Consider the following 17,593-nt stretch of genomic DNA (forward strand, 5'->3'; position numbering starts at 1 on the left):
AGAAGTTAAAAGTGGCAGGGGGGTCTAGCCAGCTGAAAATTGTCACATAAGGTGTAGAGGACAACCGTCCAACCCTTTCTGTATAAACACACAAAAAAATGTCCGTGGGGTTTTTAAAATTTATTTTGTATTTTATATGCATTAGGGTTCTGCCTACATGTATGTCTGCATGAGGGTGTTGGATCACCTGGAACACTTGTCAGCTGCAATGTGGTGGCTGGGAATTGAAATCCTCCCTGTCCTCTGGAAGAGCAGCCAGTGCTCTTAACTGTGGAGACATTTCTCCAGTGCTTCTGTGGAATTTAAACTGCTCTACACTCTGGGAACTCTCTGTGGCAGTTAGGAGTCCACTCTACAGTCCAACAAGTGCAGTGCTCTGCACCGTGCCTGTGAACCGTCACCTTGCTTGGGATTCTCACCCTTTGAAACCTTTTCTGATTCTGGCCCCTCTGCAAAGCCTTCCCGTGGGCAGAGGAAGCATAAAGCTGACCCAATTCACTCATTAGCCTGGCAGTCTACCCAATTCCACCTTTGCCTGCCTCTAGGCAGGTTAAAGCATCCGGCCAAGGGAGTAACATTTAGAAATTCCGCTCTCGGGCTATTCCCAAGACTCACTTCATAAAGGATGTTTCTGAAGCCAGGCTCTTGGGCCCTGGAATGAACAGACAGGAGAAGACTAAACTGATTTCTGGAACAGTTCAGCCTGTCATGGGGAGGGCATATATGAGTCATTCGAAATCCATTTGCCCCTTCATCTTGTGATGGACAGACAGACAGAGCCAGGAAAGGGCAGAATCAGCACGAGGCTGGTGCTGCTTAGCTGAAGACAGAAACAAGGCAGATGCCATGTGCTGTCATCAACTGTCCCTTTGCAACGGTTGGTACCTGCTTAACATTCTCCATCCTCTGTAATTTATCAAGACATGCCTGTCTCCAGGCCAGGGTGTTTCTGTCTTCACAGCAGACACTACAGGACTGTCTCCTCTGTTCGAATTTCAAGTACAACTCCCGTTGGTTTCTGTAAAGCCAAGTTGAGCATACTGGGCAGCTCAGCTTTTCTCAGTGGTTGTTTTCCGTGTCTACCTGGAGGCAGGAGCTGCTGCAGAAAACCTTTCTTCAAGGGACAGAGGAGGGGCTGCTTACAGTAGGAAGGGTGACATCTGTAGACCAACTGCTCAGTTAGTGTCTTTTGTCTGACCTCGGTGAAAGAAATCATCCCATTTTATAGAGGAGGAAACTGAGGCTCAGAGAACTTGCTGAGTTACTCAGGTCTCTGCTAGAAGCTTTCTGGCTTCCAGCCCTGAGCTCCTCACTCTACCAGTCAGGAGTCAGGGAGCCAGGTAGCGCTCTTCTAACCCAACTACATTGTCTCTCTTCACGTCTATGAAGGCTTAGGCTTATTTTCTAGATCCAATTTTCCAGAGTTAAGAGGCACACTGGCCAAAAACTATATTCCATGGGTGACTCTAGCTTCCTACGGCCAATTATAATTTTTTTTCTTTTCTTTTTTTTTGGAGCTGGGGACCGAACCCAGGGCCTTGCGCTTGCTAGGCAAGTGCTCTACCACTGAGCTAAATCCCAACCCCCCAATTATAATTTTTTAAAATTATTGTTCATTTTGTTTTGTTTTGTTTTGTTTTCTTTGAGACAGTGTTTCTGTGTAGCCCTGGCTATCTCAGATCTCACTTTGTAGACTAGGCTGGCCTTGAACTCACTCACACACTGCCTGTGTGTCCTCAGGGAAAAAGGCATGTGTCACCACCACCTGCTGTCAATGATATTCTAAATTGTTATAATGGGTTCAAAACTCATGCTTTTTGTCCTTATAACTTCCTCTCCAGGAACTTCTGGAGAATCAGAATCCTGGAGGTTTGGCTAATAGGTCATAAAGTCTGTGCTGGTTTAGTTTTGTTTCCTCTTTGACACAAGCTAGAGTCATGTGGGAAGAGGGAACTTGAGTAGAGAAAATTTCCCTGTCAGATTGCTCGGAAGCAGGTGTGTGGGACGTTTCCTTGATCAGTGGTCCACAAGGAAGGGCATTGCCAACTGAGGGCAGTGTAACCCTGGGCAGGAGTCCAGGGTTGTATAAGAAAGCAGGCTGAACTAGCCAGGAGGAGCAAACCAGTAAGCAGCACTCCTCCACGGTTTATCCTGCCTCCAGGGTCCTGCCTTAAGTGTCTGTCCTGACTTCCCTTCATCATGTTCCTCCACACGTTGCTTTTCATTGTGGTGTTTTAGTCCAGCAACAGAAAGCCACTGGGACAAAGTCTAACGCCTCGTCTACTGCCAGCTTCATAAGATCTCAGTGTGCCCGTGGCAAGGGTCAAGTGTCAGTAAAAAGTGCTTGGTGAGAAGGCGGAAGACAGGACCTGGGTTAGCGCGTCTCCATTGAGAAACAGAGGCACGAGCGTTTAGGGGAAAGCATGCAGAAGAAAAGGATCAGCTCCACTCTTCTCCTTTGGGAGGAGAATGTCGAGTATGGATTGTCAGCTTGGGAGGATCTGGAACAACCCAGGAGTGAAGGCTTAGTGCACGTCGGTGGGGAGATTTCTAGACGGCATTAATGCCTTGGTTGCTTTCCCTGTGGCTGTTCTAAAATACTCCAGCAGTGCAACTTCAGGGACAGAGGATTCATCCTGGCGCAGGGCTCAGGGAGCAGGAGTAGAGAGGTCAACACAGCAGGGTTTCATGCAGCTGGTCCTATCACACAGTCAGAGCAGAGAGCAGTGCATGCAGGCTGCTTTTCAGTCCTCTAGTTATACAGTCCCGGATCCCAACCAGGGAACGGTCCTCACCACAGTGACCTCCATTCACATAATCAAGACAATCCCTTCCAGGTGTGACCAGAGCCAGTCTCCAGGGTGAGGAAACCGAGAGCTAACACTAACCGACATAGCGGACTGGGATCGGAAGACCCATCCAAAGTGTGGGTAACACCTCGCCCTGTGCTGGGGGGCTCAGACTGAATAAAGAGAGAAAGAGAGCCGAGAATGGTCTCTCTCTGTTGCTACAGATGCAATGTGACCAGGGACTCATTCTGCTGCTGCTATGATGGCCCGGCCATGGTGGCTGGGCCCTGGAGCTGGAGCTGTGAGACAAATACACCTTTCCTTCCTATGTTGCCGTTGTCAGATGCTTTGTCATGGCAACGGGGAAAATCACTGCAGGTCGTTCATCCTATGCCTACCGTCTTTAAACACAGGGGCGAGAGTGCATGTGTGTGTGTGCATGTTCGAGTGCGCGTGCGTGTGCGTGTGTGTGTGTGTGTGTGTGTGTGTGTGTGTGGTCCTATGGGATAAAAAAGATTTTCTTTGTGTGAATACACACACACACACACACACACACGCGCACACACAGGCACACAGATGGGGTCACAGTCACTCAAACACTGGAGATGGAGAGAGAAACGGTTGACAGATTAGATCTGGGGGTGTCCATAGCACCCGTTCTTTGTATGTGATCGCTTAGTTTAATGAAAAAGGTTTGCTTCCTAAATACATCCTTTAATATTCACCCTGTGCGACCAGGCATGGTGGCTCACTGAAGATCTCTGTGTTCCAGGCCGGCCTGGGTTTACATAGTGAGTTCTAAGACTACACAGAGAGACCCTGTCTCAAACAAATAAACTCATCATGTGCATTTTCCATTTGATATACTTTTGAATTTTTTTTTAAAAATGAAAGCAGAATCTTGCAAAGTCAGGGATCGGATGAACTCTTTCAGTGTCTGCAATCCCAGGAGACAAGTCGTTGCATTTCAATGGATGGGTTCCTGGGGATAGCTCGCCGGATCTCAGGCTTCCTCAGCAAGCACTCTAAGGACAGCTGTACCTCCAGCCCCGTGTCAAGACATCACAGCTGTCACAGTGAAGATGGCTCTGCTCAGATCAGTGACCTGTGTAGGGCTTAGAGTCTGAAGCAGAGACACAGGTAAGCACAAACCACTTAAGTCAAAACCTAATTCCTTTCTACATCAATTTTTTTCCTTCTGTAGGAAGTATTCGTCAGCTTGACACTGTAAAGAGGAATCTCAATTGAGAATGCCTGCATCCCATCCACCTGTGGTGCATTTTCTTGATGGATGATTGATGTGGGCGGGTCCAGCTCCCTGTGGGTGGCGTCACTCCCTGGCAGGTGGTGCTGGGCTGGAAAAGAAAGCAGAAGGAGCAAGCCAGTCAGCAGCTCTGTGACCTCGATGCCAGCCCCTGCCTCTAGCTTCCCGCCTTGAGTTCATACCCTGGCTTTCCTCAGTTACTGACAGTAAAGTGCTGAGGTGAGACAAACACTTTCCTTTCCAAGTTGCTTCCAGTCGTAGTGATTCCACATCGATTAAAAAGCAAACTAAGACTCGTAATGATCAAGAACAGGTTTTCTAATTTAATTTAAGGCTTGAGAACAGTTACTCTAAAAGTAAAGGTTTATCATCTGGCAAGTTCTCTCTCTCTCTCTCTCTCTCTCTCTCTCTCTCGTGTGTGTGTGTGTGTGTGTGTGTGTGTGTGTGTGTGTGTGTGTGTGTGTGTGTGTGAAGGTTAGAAGTTGACTATGAGTGCCTTACTCAATTCTTTTTCCCCCTCCTCCTCTTCCTCCTGCTCCCACTGCTTCTCCTCCTCTTCTTTTTTCTTCATTTTTTGGTTTTTGAGTCAAGGTGTCACTAGTTTAGAACTCACAGAGATCCATCTTCTCTCAGTCCATGGACCCACAGTCTTTTCCATCATTTTCTGTCTCTTCCTGTGATGAGGAACCAGAGAACTCAGACCTGCAAATCTGTATTTAGTCATCAACATGTCTTCAGCCCCAAGGCTGAGGTTGACTCTTCTTTCTTTCGGGGACTAGAACTGGAGTCAGCACAGTTTCAGGTCAGGCCCTCTCACAATGGCTGGGTAAAGACCCTAAGGCACACCAGAGTGCCAGAGTCTCGCCCCTCAATGTTCCCTCCGAAGAGAACAGGGGATAAGCACCCTTGTAAGACAGTCGGGTCTCATTTGGTAGATGTGAATTCAATGGCTCCGGGACTCCATTCTACTCATCCTAGCTCGGCTTAAGTTTTAAAACTAATTCTCTCAGCATTAATCTGAAAGGATTCTTCAAACAAAAGCCCAACATCTGAGTCTATTTACCCAGTGTGCAGCTGTGTCAATCGGCCAAGACAAAGCCGGGCTTCCTGGCCAGCCCACAATGGGCCGCAGGTAGTTCTCTGAAAGAAGAGCTCGGGACAGGGGCCTCTCACCAGGCCACCACCCTCCTTCCAAAGAGGAAGAGCTGGAGCCCAGGGGTCAAGAGAAAAGGAGGGTGTCCCGCCCCCCACCTCCCCCACACAAGTGGAGACTGAAAGATATGATCTGTAAGCCCATCAATTAGGGCTATTAAAAAGGTAATTAGCCCTCTTCCATGGAAACCAAGGACAGAGATGTGAAAGGACAGGGAATTCATTTCCTTGTGGTTACATTTTAGTGTGACTGGTACCTTTAGTAATGAAGGAGGGGCTATTGTTCAGACTGTCACTTGACCATCTTGAGGAGAAGGGGACATCAATTCTGTTACAGGGATATCTTATGATTAAAATGGGAATTATTTGTCTAGTTCTGTAAAGAAACATGCTTTTTTTTTTCCCTGCTGTCCACCCCTAGGTACAAATTGAATGGCCAGATCTGGAAGGTTGAGGAGTTGAGAGGAGCTCCCTTTCTAGTTTCCTCTCTGTGGCAGAAAGTAAAATATGAACATGTCAACAATGTGCCATGGGTCCTGGGCTCTGCATGTGTGTGTGTGTGTGTGTGTGTGTGTGTGTGTGTGTGTAATTCACAATTAGGGTTTCTGTTCCCTCTCAGTTCAAGCATGTGTGGGTATTTTGATAAGAAAAGGCCAAGAGGAAGCCAAAGGACAGAGAAAAGACCTTTTCCAGGGTGAGAGTTGAAGTTCTCTATTGACCTGAAACTCAAGTACAGAATGCATCTATGCCACACTGGCCCAGTTCACCATGAATGCACAAACTGATGTTTACATAGCCTGTGTGTGTGTGTGTGTGTGTGTGTGTGTGTGTTTGTGTGTGTGTGTGTGTGCGTGTGTGTGCGCGTGTGTGCTTGCAAATGAAAGATAATTTAAACATTTTCTTTTTCCTAACGTCTAACATTCTTCTCTATCCCTGCATCTCCCTCCCACCCCCAAGATGTTCATAAAGCAAGCTGGGCAGGCTGCAAGTCGCCATTGGGTATATATATATATATATATATATATATATATATATATATATATTACATCCACTAACTCACACAACAAAGGTCTAGTGATCTCTGGAGTCTTCTGACCCCATCCACTTTAGGCAACCATGACTTTTTTTTTTCTTTCATTTCTTTTTTCTTTTTTTCGGAGCTGGGGACCGAACCCAGGGCCTTGCGCTTGCTAGGCAAGGGCTCTACCACTGAGCTAGATCCCCAACCCCATGACTTTTATTCTTATAGAGTAGTTGAGCTGGTTCTTGAATTTTACATGAGTGAAATTCTATAATATGAACCCTTTCGTAGCTGACACTTTTTGCTTAAAATACTTTTATTTTATTTTATTTGAGATTCTTGTGGATACTGAATGTGTCGGTAGTCTATAGTCTTTTGTTTACAAACAGCATGTGATTGTGCGACAAGCCCATTGTGTATTCATTCTTACGTTGATTGGCATTTGAGTTCTTGTCAGTCTTGGACTACTGTGCATAAAGCTGGTATAAACATTCTTGAATATGATTTTGGTGGCCATATGCTTTCACTTTCCATGGGCAATTTACCTAGGAGAGAGAAATTCCTTTCTCATGGGTTGGGTAAATCTTTTGTTTTTGAAAGACGGGACTTGAGAGATGGCTCAGCAGGTAAGAGCTGTCACAGCTCTATAGAGGATTAGAGTTTGGTTCCGAGCACCATGTTGGGTGGCTCACAACCTCTTTTCAGTCCATTCCAGGGGCGATCTAATGCCCTCCCTGGCCTTCGTGGATACTGCACTTGCATACACATACCCATAAACAAACATATATAAAATTTTTTAAAAAATTTAAGGAAAACGTACAGGTTTTTTTTTCCTTTGGAGCTGGGGACCGAACCCAGGGCCTTGCGCTTGCTAGGCAAGAGCTCTACCACTGAACTAAATCCCCAACCCACATACAGTTTTCTAAAGTGGTTCTACCACCTCCCAAGAGCGATCTGAAGATTGTTAGAGCATTTCTGCCTCCTGAGATGAGCTTGGTGATGTGGTAACCATAGCTATTTGAAAAGGTATCTCCTGTGGGTCTAGCTTGTTCTTCTCGTGGACCTAATGACGTCAGGCACCCTCACATTCTCCTAGCCACCTGCATACTTCCTTTCACAAAGCTTGTTTAAGTCGGCTGTCTACTTGCCAGTTTACGAGCGTGTATTCTGGACGAAGTTTCTTTTAACATGTAGGTATCGCAAATGTTTTGTCTTAGACGGGATCTTTTTAAGTTTCACTTTCTTACTGTCCTCACTTTAATGACCAAGTTTATTACTTTGGCGAAATAAGGAATTGTAGGTGTCTGTGTGATGGTGAGTACGTCCTTTGTCTGTCTCTTCTGAGAGCACAGTCAGGCGCTGTGAAGGTACCTGCTTGCTTCTAGCTGCTGTGCAAATTTCGCTTTTGTGATTAGATCAACTATTTATGGGAAGTTGATGTTTTGCATGCTGGGAATTGAACCCAAGAATCATGCTAGTCAAGCCCTGTAACACTGAGCTATACCCCATTCTCAAATTATTTACTACTAGTACTACTACTACTATTACTACTCTGCTGCTACTACTACTGTTGTGGCGTTTGAACTAGGGTCCTCATACCAAAGCGTTACCACCTAAACCTCAGATTAGTTTTGCAATACATGGTGTGGCGTAATAACTGAGGGTTATTTTGTTTCGAAAACTATGCATCAGTTCAGCACCACGTAACAAAGGCTCACCAGGTTGAGTTTCTTTGATGCTTTTTGTCACCAACAGATTGATATGTGACTTTCTCAATTCACTTATTTCTTTACCTCTGTGTCAGGAATGCATTGCTGTGGTTTTGTATGTTTTTAATGTCTTGACATTAGATTCTGCGTGTCCCTTGAATCTTGGTCTTTTAAATAGCTTTGCTTTGGTCACAGTAAGTCAGTCCTCTAGCTTTACATAACCTTTAGATCAACCTGTCAATTTCTACAAAAACAAACAAACAAACAACAGCCTCTTGAGATTTTCTCTGTGGGTGGCAAATCTATAGATGAATTTAGCTAGAAGGAGATTTAGCTTCTGAGCACTTTGGGTCTTTCAATGAATGGGTATGGTTTATTGCCCAATTTTCTTGTCTGTAAGTGATAGTGCATAATTTTTAATATAGAAGTTTTAGGTGGTTTTTGTCAAACTACCTCCTGTTTTATTGATGCTATCTGGACCGGTTATTTTGAAAGTTGTTTTGTTTCTTTTTTTTCATTTGTTTGTCATTTGTTTGTCAAACCAGAATTGATCATTATATCTTGGACTCTAAACTTGCTGTAGTGCTGGACTCCCTAGTTTCCCAGAAAACGGCTCCCCAGGGCTTCACACACATATATTCATCTCATTTGCACACAAAGCCTTATGCTTACTGCCCAGTCTTTGTGCTGTGTATCCCCCCACTCTCACAGAGTCTCCCTATGTAGCCCAGGTTGGCCTTGAACTTAATATATTACCTTGGTTATAAACTCAGGATCCCCCTGCCTCTGCTTCTCACCTCGTGAGTCCTGGTGTTGTAGAATGTGGTACAGCATCTGCCTTCTTTCTTTCCTTCACTTTAAATGTAAAACCTTATTTTTAAAATTAGCTCACAAAGTACGTGTTCCTGTATGGGGTTTTCATGCCCAGTCCATGTTAGATGCTTCTCTTCCCATTCCCCTTACCACTGCCCATACCTTTTAGCCCCTGGTATTCCCTACTTCCTGTGTCCTTCCTGTTTCTTCCCTACTACGCCTCCCTTAAAGCCTTGCTGTTTCCAGTCATACGGGGTAGTTTAAATGAGGAATGTCTGCCAAGATCTGCATGGCTTTTGGGATTGACTAGACTGGTCAATGAGGAAATGAAGATACACAGTGACACACACACACACACACACACACACACACGCATACATACAGATACACATACAGACACACACACATATAAACACACATACAAAGACGTACACAGACATACACAGAGAGAGAGACACATACACACACACATGCACATACACTCACTCACACACACATGCATACATACAGATACACATACATACAGACACACACATATAAACACACATACAAAGACATACACACAGTCCCTCTCACACACACACACACACACACACACACACAGAGACAGAGAGACAGAGACATGCACACACACATACACAGACATACATACACACACAGAGACAGACAGACACATACACATAGAGACAAAAACAAAACCACAGATATATTCACAGACATACACATACACATACAAATACATACACAGACATACACACAGACACACATGAATACATGCAGATACACATGAACACACAGACACAATACAGATAATACATAGACATACATGTAAATGCACACAGATACATGTATGAACACACATATAGACATACAACGCAGAGAGACACCCATGCTGAATACATACACATACACACATGGATACACATAGATACCCACACAGACACACATATAGATAAATACCTCCAGACACACAGACACACATATAGATACATACCTACAGACACATACACACAGACACACAAACGTACACAACAGACAGACATACTGATACACATACAGAGAGAGGGGGAGGAGGAGGGGGAGAGGGAGAGATGCTGGGATTGGGTGGTGATCATTTCTTCTCTACCAGTGAAATAAGACAATTCAAGGCACATTTGAGTGTATATAAAGGCAGATTGCTTGAGAAACAGCTTTTGGGGGAGTTCACCAACCATACAAGAGGGGGGTCAGTGAAGTGGCCGTGGGGAGGAAGACAAAGAGGAGGGGAAGAGAAAGAGAGACAGCATGCACACAGAGGGAGAAGAGGAGAGAGGGCACTGTAAGCATTATCTACTATGACTGCCATTTCCCACCTCTGTGGACTCTTTTTCCGGTAAAACCATAAGCCCAAATAAACTCTTCCTTCTAAACCTTTCCAAATAAACCCTTCTAGAAGTTGCTGTGGTCGTGATGTCTTATCACAGTCACAGAAAAGTAACTCATGCGGGCCACTTTCTGGTTTCCTGGCCGTACCATACTAATTCCCACCTGAGCACACACATTCAGCAGTCGAGAGGTATGGATCTACATATGAGAGAACACACACTACATGTGTCTTTCTGAGTCTGGGTGGCCTTGTTTAAGATAATGTTTTCCAATTCAATTTATTTGTGGGCAAATTTCACAATTTCATTTTTTTAATATAATTGAATGAAAAAAATCCATTTTGGGTATTATGTACATGCATATGTCACATGTGCATGGACCTGTCATCTGCCTTTGGATATCTAGTTGAATTATTTCCTTGATTAGTGAAGACAGCAGCAACAGACACAGATGAGCGCGTGTCTCTATGATGGGGTGCGGAGTACCTGAGTCATATGGTAGATCTAGTTTTGGTTTTTGAGATGCTTTTGTACTGATTTGGATGGCAGTTGACCTGCTTTACACCCGAACAATAGTGAATAAACCATCCCTTTCCTCTCAGCCACGAAGGCACTCTTATCACTTTCTTTTTGCTTCTTTGTTTCTTTATCTCTTTCTTTGTTTCTTTTTCTTTCTTTCGTAGCGGGGAGGGTTTGAGACAGAGTTTCTTTCTGTAGCCAGAGCTGTCCTGGGACTCCCTCTGTAGACCAGACTGGCTTCAAAACTCACAGAGATCTGCCTGCCTCTGCCTTCTGAACGCTGGGATTACATGCCTGAGCCTCCACCATCTGGCTATTTATTTTCTGACTGGGGTGAGAAGATTCTCAAAGTGGTTTCAGTTTGTGTCTGTCTCTCTGACGGCTAGAGATCTTGAGCACTTAAAGATAGCTATTGCCGATAAACCCTTAGTCAGACTAACGAGAGGACCCAGAGAGTGTGTCCAAATTAACAAAATCAGAAATGAAAAGGGAGACATAACTACAGATTCAGAGGAAATTCAAAAAATCATCAGATCTTACTATAAAAGCCTATATTCAACAAAACTTGAAAATCTACAAGAAATGGACAATTTCCTAGACAAATATCAGGTACCGAAGTTAAATCAGGAACAGATAAACCAGTTAAACAACCCCATAACTCCTAAGGAAATAGAAACAGTCATTAAAGGTCTCCCAACCAAAAAGAGCTCAGGTCCAGACGGGTTTAGTGCAGAATTCTATCAAACCTTCATAGAAGACCTCAGACCAATATTATCCAAACTATTCCACAAAATTGAAACAGATGGATCACTCCCGAATTCCTTCTATGAAGCCACAATTACTCTTATACCTAAACCACACAAAGACCCAACAAAGAAAGAGAACTTCAGACCAATTTCCCTTATGAATATCGACGCAAAAATACTCAATAAAATTCTGGCAAACCGAATCCAAGAGCACATCAAAACAATCATCCACCATGATCAAGTAGGCTTCATCCCAGGCATGCAGGGATGGTTTAATATACGGAAAACCATCAATGTGATCCATTATATAAACAAACTGAAAGAACAAAACCACATGATCATTTCATTAGATGCTGAGAAAGCATTTGACAAAATTCAACACCCCTTCATGATAAAAGTCCTGGAAAGAATAGGAATTCAAGGCCCATACCTAAACATAGTAAAAGCCATATACAGCAAACCAGTTGCTAACATTAAACTAAATGGAGAGAAACTTGAAGCAATCCCACTAAAATCAGGGACTAGACAAGGCTGCCCACTCTCTCCCTACTTATTCAATATAGTTCTTGAAGTTCTAGCCAGAGCAATCAGACAACAAAAGGAGGTCAAGGGGATACAGATTGGAAAAGAAGAAGTCAAAATATCACTATTTGCAGATGATATGATAGTTTATTTAAGTGATCCCAAAAGTTCCACCAGAGAACTACTAAAGCTGATAAACAACTTCAGCAAAGTGGCTGGGTATAAAATTAACTCAAATAAATCAGTAGCCTTCCTCTACACAAAAGAGAAACAAGCCGAGAAAGAAATTAGGGAAACGACATCCTTCATAATAGACCCAAATAATATAAAGTACCTCGGTGTGACTTTAACCAAGCAAGTAAAAGATCTGTACAATGAGAACTTCAAGACACTGAAGAAAGAAATTGAAGAAGACTTCAGAAGATGGAAAGATCTCCCATGCTCATGGATTGGCAGGATTAATATAGTAAAAATGGCCATTTTACCAAAAGTGATCTACAGATTCAATGCAATCCCCATCAAAATACCAATCCAATTCTTCAAAGAGTTAGACAGAACAATTTGCAAATTCATCTGGAATAACAAAAAACCCAGGATAGCTAAAACTATCCTCAACAATAAAAGGACTTCAGGGGGAATCACTATCCCTGAACTCAAGCAGTATTACAGAGCAATAGTGATAAAAAACTGCATGGTATTGGTACATAGACAGACAGATAGACCAATGGAATAGGATTGAAGACCCAGAAATGAACCCACACACCTATGGTCACTTGATTTTTGACAAAGGAGCCAAAACCATCCAATGGAAAAAAGATAGCATTTTCAGCAAATGGTGCTGGTTCAACTGGAGGTCAACATGTAGAAGAATGCAGATCGATCCATGCTTATCACCCTGTACAAAGCTTAAGTCCAAGTGGACCAAGGACCTCCACATCAAACCTGATACACTCAAACTAATAGAAGAAAAACTAGGGAAGCATCTGGAACACATGGGCACTGGAAAAAATTTCCTGAACAAAACACCAATGGCTTATGCTCTAAGATCAAGAATCGGCAAATGGGATCTCATAAAACTGCAAAGCTTCTGTAAGGCAAAGGACACTGTGGTTAGGACAAATCGGCAACCAACAGATTGGGAAAAGATCTTTACCAATCCTACAACAGATAGAGGCCTTATATCCAAAATATACAAAGAACTCAAGAAGTTAGACCGCAGGGAGACAAATAACCCTATTAAAAAATGGGGTTCAGAGCTAAACAAAGAATTCACAGCTGAGGAATGCCGAATGGCTGAGAAACACCTAAAGAAATGTTCAACATCTTTAGTCATAAGGGAAATGCAAATCAAAACAACCCTGAGATTTCACCTCACACCAGTGAGAATGGCTAACATCAAAAACTCAGGTGACAGCAGATGCTGGCGAGGATGCGAAGAAAGAGGAACACTCCTCCATTGTTGGTGGGATTGCAGACTGGTACAACCATTCTGGAAATCAGTCTGGAGGTTCCTCAGAAAATTGGACATTGAACTGCCTGAGGATCCAGCTATACCTCTCTTGGGCATATACCCACAAGATGCCCCAACATATAAAAAAGACATGTGCTCCACTATGTTCATCGCAGCCTTATTTATAATAGCCAGAAGCTGGAAAGAACCCAGATGCCCTTCAACAGAGGAATGGATACAGAAAATGTGGTACATCTACACAATGGAATATTACTCAGCTATCAAAAACAACGAGTTTATGAAATTCGTAGGCAAATGGTTGGAACTGGAAAATATCATCCTGAGTGAGCTAACCCAATCACAGAAAGACATACATGGTATGCACTCACTGATAAGTGGCTATTAGCCCAAATGCTTGAATTACCCTAGATGCCTAGAACAAATGAAACTCAAGACGGATGATCAAAATGTGAATGCTTCACTCCTTCTCTAAAAGGGGAACAAGAATACCCTTGGCAGGGAAGAGAGAGGCAAAGATTAAAACAGAGACTGAAGGAACTCCCATTCAGAGCCTGCCCCACATGTGGCCCATACATATACAGCCACCCAATTAGACAAGATGGATGAAGCAAAGAAGTGCAGACCGACAGGAGCCAGATGTAGATCGCTCCTGAGAGACACAGCCAGAATACAGCAAATACAGAGGCGAATGCCAGCAGCAAACCACTGAACTGAGAATAGGACCCCCGTTGAAGGAATCAGAGAAAGAAGTGGAAGAGCTTGAAGGGGCTCGAGACCCCATATGTACAACAATGCCAAGCAACCAGAGCTTCCAGGGACTAAGCCACTACCTAGAGACTATACATGGACTGACCCTGGACTCTGACCTCATAGGTAGCAATGAATATCCTTGTAAGAGCACCAGTGGAAGGGGAAGCCCTGGGTCCTGCTAAGACTGAACCCCCAGTGAACTAGACTGTTGGGGGGAGGGCGGCAATGGGGGGAGGGCTGGGAGGGGAACACCCATAAGGAAGGGGGGGGAGGGGGATGTTTGCCCGGAAACCAAGGAATTATTATTAAGTATTAAATAAATTAAAAAAAAACTGAAAACAAAACAACAAAAAAAAGATAGCTATTGCCCATTTGGGCTTCTTTTGAGAACTGTCTGGCCAGGTCCCATTTATTGATTAGCAGTTTTATGGTGCTGTTTAATTTTTCTAGTTTTTTTTTTTTAAATAAATTCTAGACATTAATCCCTGCCTGAAGTATAGCCATCAAAGATTCTCTCCTCTTCTGTAGGCTATTTGTCCGTTCTCCTCATACTTTATGTTGCCATGCAGGAGCCTTCTAATGTTATGTAATCCCATCAGTCAATTGTTGGGTGTATTTCCTATTTTGCTGGGGTTCTAGTCAGAAATCTGTTGCTAACCAATGTCTTGCGTTGTTTTCCCGATGTTCCTTTAGCAGTCCGTGCCTTTCCTGTTTCGGATCATGTAGTTTGAACTGGTTTTTGGTGTAGGGGTGAGACAGGTGGATCTGACCTCATTTTCTGTGGCCTGACCTCCTCCATGTTTCTTTTACCAAGTGCTGCTCTGGCCAGGAACACAGGAAAGCTGCTGGTGGCTCGAATGGTTTTGTGGAGCCTGTGTTAAAGATGGTTCGTGGTGGGCTACTTCAGTTTTACTCTTTGAATACACAGTCAAGTGTCATTTAGTAACAGGCCACAGTCTGAGAAGTACGCTATATTTGGCCACGCTGTGGGTCACACAGTATGCATTTCCACAAACTTCGATGGCGCAGTGCAAGAGAAAATGATACAAAGACATGATCAGCACAGGATGTATGAGGCTGCTATGTGCATGATGCCACACGGGCTTTTCAATAAAGTATTTCTGTAAATAAGTGCAGAAGGCGTACTCAAGCACAAACACAAGTAGAGCATGCTGTGTGTACAAATCAGTAATATGGTTGCTTATTGTCACGATCAAGCATTATGTACTGTGTATACTTGTATGAGCTATGTTTTCCCATGACCAGGATGCACTGCGTTCATTCACACCAGCATCGCCACAAATGTGGGGATAATGTCTTTGTTTGGCTGTGCTGTGATGATGTTACGACGACGACAGAGCCGTCCGTGGTAGGAAGTCTTCGCTTGCGTTATTACTACATGAAGCCCCCACACGTTCCCAGCCCCCACCGCTGACCAAATAATGTTTGTCACATGACTGCGATTCTTACCACGAATCTTACCACATGTCAAGCGTTCACCAAGGTGTCTTCCCTTGGGCCTTTCTGGAACTCTAAACTCTTTTAACCCCGAGGATCGCTGGTGTCTGTGTTCAGCTCTCATTCCCTTCTAATCTGGAGAGGCTCCGGTGCAGACTCATTGCAACCTCTTTGCATCCCTACCTCTCGGCAGTTTCCCCACTCTTCTCTGCACTACATCTGCTCGCCAGGCTCTGCCTGAGTTCTCATCTCTCTTGTCTCCAGGCAGATGTCGCCTACAGGGTTTCCCCCCAGGGGTTCCCTTCCGGGAGTCAGAGAGTGCCCGTCGATCAATAACTGACAAGAGCTGCTGCATATCCTTTATTTAGCCATCATCGTATATGGAGGTACAGATCCAGTGCCAGATACTTCTATCAGAATCTAAGACAGACTCTCACTCTACCTACTCTTGTGGCTTAAACATTTAATTTCCTGCAGACCTTCAACAATTTGAATGCATGGTCTCCAGGTTGCATGGGAGGTTCTGGAAACTTAGGAGGTGAAAGCCAACTTGAAAGAATTAAGCCTTTTTGTTTTAATTTATTTAATTTTTACGTTCATCAGTGTGAGGGCGTCAGATCCATTGGAACTGAAGTTACAGACAGTTGTGAGCTGAGAATTGAACCTGGGTCCTTAGGAATAGCAGGCAGTGCTCTTAACCACTGAGTCTTCTCTCCAGCCCCAAGAATTAGGTCTTGAGATGGGGGCAATATCCCTAGGGATCTAGCATTCCTGACTGTTTTCCTTTTCACTGTCTTTGTGCCTGATCCACTGTGAAAAGACATGCTTGTATCACCCAAGACTGAGCTGGTCCCATCACCATGCATTTCCCAGTGTGCTGGATTGAAACACCCCTGTATCTGTGAAGCAAAATGATTGTTTCCTCTCTAGCCTATCTGAAAACACATTAGGATGCCTCCTTTTTCTTATGTGGTTAGTAGCCAGCAAAATTCATACCTCGAGAGTTTAGTGCCTTCCAATATCTCCAATAAATGAAAAAGAAAAAAGATATAAATCCTGTTTTTAAGTTATCAAGTGGGTGAGGTGGAACAGGCCTTTAATCCCAGTGCTCAGGAGGCAGAGGAAGGCAGATCTCTGTGTAGAGTTCAAGGCCAACCTGGTCTACAAAGTGAGTTCCAGGACAACCGGGGCTACTCAGAAAAATCCTGTCTTAAAACAACAACAACAACAACAAAAACAACAACAACGAAATTCAAACTGGTCCTTTAGACTACTTTTTGTGGCCAGAATTTCCCAGACTGTGCTGTGAGCAGTGCTGGCTACAGAAAGAGGCTACTTGGTAAGCTATCTGGGAATACAAGGGTCTTGACAAAAATTTATGTTTGGCCTGGTTTTTCTTCCTGTGAGTCAATGATCATAAACACACCAACGATTCTAATATAATTCTGTTGAAAATTCTTATTAATAGTGTTTCTCAAACTCAGCGATTGGCAGACTGACTAATTTAGGGACCTCTCACTAATAGATTAGAAATGGTCTAATCTGTCTATTTTGACCTCTTAACCATTTCCCCAAAGGTTTGAAAAACACCGTTGAGAGGCAAAAAGAGGGCTTACCCAAAGACAAAAAGCCAGGTTGTTATCAGGATGAGTATTTCTGGTTAGGACAGTGATTGACCAACTGATCTAGGTGTTGGGGTCCTATTCCAAGTGTGCAAACAGGAAGACGGCATAGGAAAAGGAATGTTTTCTTCATGAGTTGAGAGACTCAGACCAACATGCTTATTTTTTTTTTTTAAGACTTAGAAATCCAGAAGTAAAATACTATCCACTAGCTATTGCCTTCAAAAGAATTTCATGGAGTATATTTTTAGATAATAATCCACATGTATAAATTTTTATTAATCATTTACGGGTGCTCTAAAACACTGGGGCGAATGTTCTTTTAAATGACGTCATGTCTGTTGGTCTATAATGGTCTGTAGTTGGGGTCTGGAGGGCATTCCATTCTCCACA

The 17,593-nt window shown here is 43.7% G+C and overlaps 1 long non-coding RNA gene across 19 annotated transcripts in view; it reads left to right on the top strand.

The window, feature by feature from the left end:
- LOC102547530 (uncharacterized) overlaps positions 1-17,593 on the top strand; it is a 153,770-nt gene that overhangs the window by 89,498 nt on the left and 46,679 nt on the right. For 3 of the 19 annotated variants that reach the window (XR_015633572.1, XR_015633571.1, XR_015633563.1), the window contains one exon: positions 3,724-3,929. The exons of 9 other annotated variants lie outside the window; for them this stretch is intronic. This is a non-coding gene — a long non-coding RNA (uncharacterized LOC102547530). Of the gene's footprint in view, positions 1-3,723; positions 3,930-3,993; positions 5,586-17,593 lie in introns of those variants that run through there. 7 more of the 19 variants (XR_015633560.1, XR_015633562.1, XR_015633564.1 and 4 more) reach the window with 6 other exon arrangements.

The sequence above is a fragment of the Rattus norvegicus genome, chromosome 11 (genome assembly GCF_021556685.1).
Source record: "Rattus norvegicus strain SHRSP/BbbUtx chromosome 11, alternate assembly SHRSP_T2T, whole genome shotgun sequence".
Taxonomy (NCBI): domain Eukaryota; kingdom Metazoa; phylum Chordata; class Mammalia; order Rodentia; family Muridae; genus Rattus; species Rattus norvegicus.